The sequence below is a fragment of the Phoca vitulina genome, unplaced genomic scaffold, assembly GCF_004348235.1.
Source record: "Phoca vitulina isolate PV1807 unplaced genomic scaffold, GSC_HSeal_1.0 scaffold4, whole genome shotgun sequence".
Classification (NCBI taxonomy): domain Eukaryota; kingdom Metazoa; phylum Chordata; class Mammalia; order Carnivora; family Phocidae; genus Phoca; species Phoca vitulina.
Window position 1 is genome coordinate 52925876 of NW_022589707.1, and position 5651 is coordinate 52931526.

The window sequence follows — 5651 nt, forward strand, 5'->3', positions numbered from 1 at the left end:
CTAGAAAAAAATCTTACCAGAATTGACTCAAAAAGCATGAAACAAAACGCTGAATACTCCTATATCCATTAGTTTAAAAAATCGATAATTTTTTTAAAAGATTTTATTTATTTGTCAAAGAGAGAGAGTGAGCACAAGCAGGGGGAGTGGCAGAGGGAGACGGAGAAGCAGGCTCCCCACTGAGCCAGGAACCCAATGCAGGACTCGATCCCAGGACCCAGGGACTATGACCTGAGGCAAAAGCAGACACTTAACTGACTGAGCCCCCCAGGCATCCCCAAAAATCAATTATTAATTAAAGTTTTCTCACAAAGGAGACACCAGTCCCAATCAGGTTTTTAGGCAAATTCTACCACATATTTCTGAAACAGATAATTCAGAACATGTGCAGACTTACCCAGATAAAGAAGAAAAACTCCTCCAATTATGCTAAGACTACATTGTCAGATGGCAATTGTAAAAAAGAAAAAAACAAAACAAAACAACTACCACACGTATATGATGCAGTATCCCAAACAAAATATTAGCAAACTAAATCTAACAGTCTATAAAGAAGATAATAGCTAAATAGCAAGTTAGGTTACCCTAGGGATAAGAGAGTATCAGCACTAAAAGAGTTCTAAATTTTATTTACACATTAACAGATAAAGGAGGAATTAAAACGATATCATCTCACTCGTTGATACAAAAAAAAAAAAAAAAAATGCCACTGGAACATTCAAAAACCATGATGAGAACCCTTAGTGAACTTGACATGGGAGAGAACTCTAACTTACCAAAGGTATGTCTGAAAAATACAGCGATCATCCGATTCAATGATAAAAAGTTAGGAACTAGACTAGAGCAGCTATAGTTCGATGGCCTGATGCAGTCTGCTCATACAGATGCAAAGAAAGCCCATTATGCACACTTCTTCCTGAACCCAAGACACTGCTGGTAGCTTGAAATCAGCCACGGTAGAACTACTTGCGTTATGAAAACTGGCAAATACTACAAATCAAGGATGGGAGCGGTGAAGGGGGATTGAGTAGGAGGGAGCGGGTTTGTCAGAACACTATTGAAGACAGGGCCTAGTTAGATCAATTAAAGAAGAAAAAGAAAGAAATGAGATAGCAGTTGGGAGGTAAGAAGTAAGAAGTACTACAGCCATTACTTAAAATGTTATGATAGCCTAGATAGAAAATACAACCAATACACGGACCATCTATTATAATTAAAAGTAGCATTCACCATATTTTGAACATGTGAGTAATTACTGAAAAGAAATGAACTACAGCCACAAATATTAACATGAAATAAATTTTAGAAATATATCATTGACTGAAAAAGGCGAGATACAGAAGAACACAAACAGTAGAATTCCATGTTTACAGAGTTCAAAAACAAGCAAAATTCAGCACCATATTCTCTAGGGATACATACATATGTGGTAAAATGCTATTTTATAAAAAACAAAGAATGAAAAAAATTTAAGATAAAATGATTAATGATAAATGATTATCTGTTTGGAGTGGGAGCAGTTAAGAGGATGTGATTAGGAAACAGCACACAGAGCTCTTTCATAAGAAAAACAAATGGAAAAAATAGGGAGGTGGAAAATATTCACAAGAAATATAACAGATGTACTGTTAAGACACAAATACAGATACAGTATTTGCCAAATCAGTGGAGATAAAATTGATACAAAAAAAGACAACCAAATTCAAAAATGGGCAAAGGTTATGTAGCAATGGTTACTCAAACTAAAAATTGAATACCCAGTGAGGTTTTTGCCCAGCAGAGTTAGAAAATTGAAAAATATTTTGACATGGATTATTGGAGAAAAGATACTCTGAAGAACTCTTGGTGAAATTACAAACTGATAGTCTTTCTTAGCAGGTACATTTTTCTCTTAGTCAACAAATCCACTTACAGAATTATGTTCCATGACAAAAACAGTGTAAGTTTGTGCCTGTGTGTGTGTGTGTGTGTGTGTGTGTTCAGTGTACCAGAGAAACAAAACAAAAAATCCTACATGTCTATTAATAAAGAAATCATTAGATAAAATAGAGGCACATTCTGCAAGCTATTAAAAATAATGACATAACACCACTTGATCTGGAACAATGTCGGTGATACAAAGTTATAAAAATCAACATATATGGCATGATGCCAGTTATTGGGGTGAATAAAAGAACAGCGTGGTGGGAGTTGGAAATCCTGGTAGACATGAAACAGTTACAATGATGATCTTTGTGGCTTGGGGTAAAGGAAAATTTTGGGAATTTTCGCTTCTTACTTGATATATTTTCCCCAAATTGGTTATCATTGTGGAAAGTTGTTCACTAGTAATAATATATACGAACATGTACTAACAAAAATAACAACTAATGACTTCTCAAACAAGTGAGGGGTGTGCTTGCTGATTCGGAGGGCTCTGAGGGAAATATTTGAAGCATGGTTTGCTTAAGAGTTGGAAAAAGAGGGCATCTGGGTGGCTCAGTTGGTTAAGCGTCTGCTTTCGGCTCAGGTCATGATCCCAGGGTTCTAGGATCAAGTCCTGCATCGGGCTCCCTGCTCAGCAGGAGTCTGGTTCTCTCTCTACCCCTCCCCCCTGCTTGTGATCTCTCTCTCTCTCAAATAAATAAATAAAATCTTGAAAAAAAAAAGAGTTGGAAAAAGATACGTGCATTAGGGCCTGGAGTTACTGAAATGTTATCATCTTCATTCCAATATTTTTTCTGTTTTGTGAATATAAATAAAATGCTAAGCATTTTGGTTATTGGTAACTGAAGACAAATGCCAAAGCTAACAGCAGCCAGGAAGGAAACTCCATTTAAAGAATCCTAAAAAACCTGTTTTGATTTTTCAAGACCCTAAAAGATGTAGGAAAAGAAATTAGAAATAATTGTTTATATATATATATATATGTTAGAAAATATGTGTGGGCATATTTATATGTCTCTATATCAGGTCATATATATTTATATGTAATGCATGATATAAATTAAAATATATACATAAAATTTATTTCATCATATATATGACATTTCAAATTAAAGTTTCATTTAAAATGTTCATAAAAAAGAGCACTGCATGGGTCATGTTGTCACAAAAGATAAGAATCTAGGAGAATTTGGAAAGAAGAATGTTAAGTTCCATGGACAGATTGTCTAGTTCGGAGAATGCAGGAACATGTTAGTAATGGGTGTATTACCCATACATCTGCATAAGTAGAAATTCCTCAAGGAAATAAGTGCCAATTGTGCCAGCCAGGAGATTTTCAGGGGGAAACCCAGGCAGGCAGGCGCATATGCATGCCGTTCTCCTCTCCAGCCAAGCTAGAGAAACGCATGGGACTAAGCCTGATACTTCCTGAGCCCCAGCAATTCCCTTCTCGTTGCTTACCCCACCTCAGTGAAGTGGCATGCTCACATCAAATGATAGTCATTGCAAAGTCCGATTGTGGAAGGAACCCCATTCAGACCTTGTTTGTTTGTAATGTCTCCTGCTTACACTAAATTCAGTGCTGTAGGTGGACCTCATTTACTTGTAGGCTTCGTGATTCCATTTGAAAGGGCTTTCTTATAATTAATCTTTTATTGACAGTTTTGTTTTTGTTCTTTTCTGTAGTTTTCCATCTACTAAATTTATAATACAAAGGTCTTATTACTCTAGGAGTAGGGAGGAATTCAAAAAATGTGGATATCTCTCCATCGATAACATTCACCATTATGATACTGGAGTCCGTCCCGGGTAAGAGCTAAATACAGAAGTAGGAGACACAAGAGTCTCCAGGAAATTGTCTACCTTGCATATTGGGCCTAGAGTGTGTCTTTATCCTGCCACTAATGTACAGTTGGATTAGGTAATGCAAGCTTCTCCTGGTTGTTGAGTCATATTTCTCTCTGAAGAGCCCGAATACAAATTCAGTTAAAAATGCAGGAGGTTGGAAGGTAACCATAGATTTTAAACCCACAGCTGTAGTAATTTATCCTCCCAGGAAAGATATACTAGTTAGGATGCTATTATAAATGGGCAACTCTGAGGGGAGGGAGCCATTTGAATCTGAATAACTCTGTAACCAAGTAATAACTTCACAAATAGGAATTTCAGAGGGGAAAGATTTATGGATCAGAGAGGAATAAGGTGAAATAGAGATTCTGAAGAGAGTACAACATTTTACACACAGAGATAAATGCTGAGGTGACATACTATGTGTCATTCTGGTTTGGTTTGGTTTTTGGGTTTTTTCTTTTCTCTTGTACTCCTCTGTTTAGCCCTGCTTCTTCTTTCCTCCCCTTGGAGTTTCGGAGCCCCCAAGGGTTTACTCCTCCTCCCTCTAGCTCTTCTCCGTGTTTATAAACCAAGACTACTGAGGTGAGTCATTTGCCACAGGCCACTTGCAAACATCACATCTGGTCCAAAGTACTCCATTATATTCCCTACAAATTGTGAAGACAGTCAGGATCTGGTATTGAGGAGACACTGAAAGTCCTTCTATACACAAACCCCTTCTGCTACACCCTAAACAAACGGTGGCTGAACAGATACCTAAAGCCTTCCCACGACAGGACACTTCACAGTTTTTTAGTTCTTCCTTGTGGGGCACCTGGTGGCTCAGTCGGTTAAGCGTCTGCCTTCGGCTCAGGTCATGATCCTAGGGTCCTGGGATCGAGTCCCACATCAGGCTCCCTGTTCAGTGAGGAGCCTGCTTCTCCCTCTCCCTCTGCCCCTCCACCCTTCCCCCCCCCCCCCCCCCCCGTTTTCCTCTCCCCAAATAAACAAAATCTTTAAAAAAAAAAAAAAAAGTTCTTCCTTGTATTGGGCAAAAGCCTGCTATCCGGAACTTCTTTATACATATTTTATTTGATCCGTGGGGTCCATAAAAAAAGAAGTGTAACATCCCCTCCACACAACAACACTTCACGTGTCCAAAAATAATGACAGTAGCTCCTTTGCTATACTGCAGGCTAATCGTGTGTGAGTTTTTAACCCTTCTTCATGTGATCTGGTTTGGGATAAATACAGTGACTTGCAAAATAACGGTGACAGATTCTTCCCATCCCTGTATGCACATGCTTTTGCAGCTTGTCACCAGAGGCTGATATATTTTCTCTACTTCTTTGAATCTGGGTTTCTCTTGCAGCGGGCTTTGACCAGTAGAATGTGACAGAAGTTACGTTACGAGAGTTTCGGGTGTAACCCTCAAGAGGCCCTGTTGCTTCCACTCTCACTTTCTTGAAATCTGACACATCCATGTGAAAAAACCTGGATTTGTTTCCCCAAGGAGTAGAACGGCTCAGTTGTCAACCACCACCCATTCTCACACCCACAGAGGAGGTCCTCGGTCTCAGTCTAACTACAGGATGACCGTAGTTGAATGAATAAGCCCAGATAAGACCGGGATGAGAACTGCCCAGCTGAGCCCAGCTCAAATCGCTGACCTCGAGTCATGAGCAAACGAAATGATTGTTGTTCGAAACCGCGGTTTTGGTGTGGTTTGTTACCCAGCACTAAATAACCAATACAGTAAATTGTCCATTACACATTTCATTACTCCACCTGTTGGAGTCGCTATCCCTTTGAAAGTATGACACCCAATACAGAATGCAGTATTTCCATTTACTATTTGCCTGAATTAGAATATGGGTCAAAATTAGCCGTTCTTT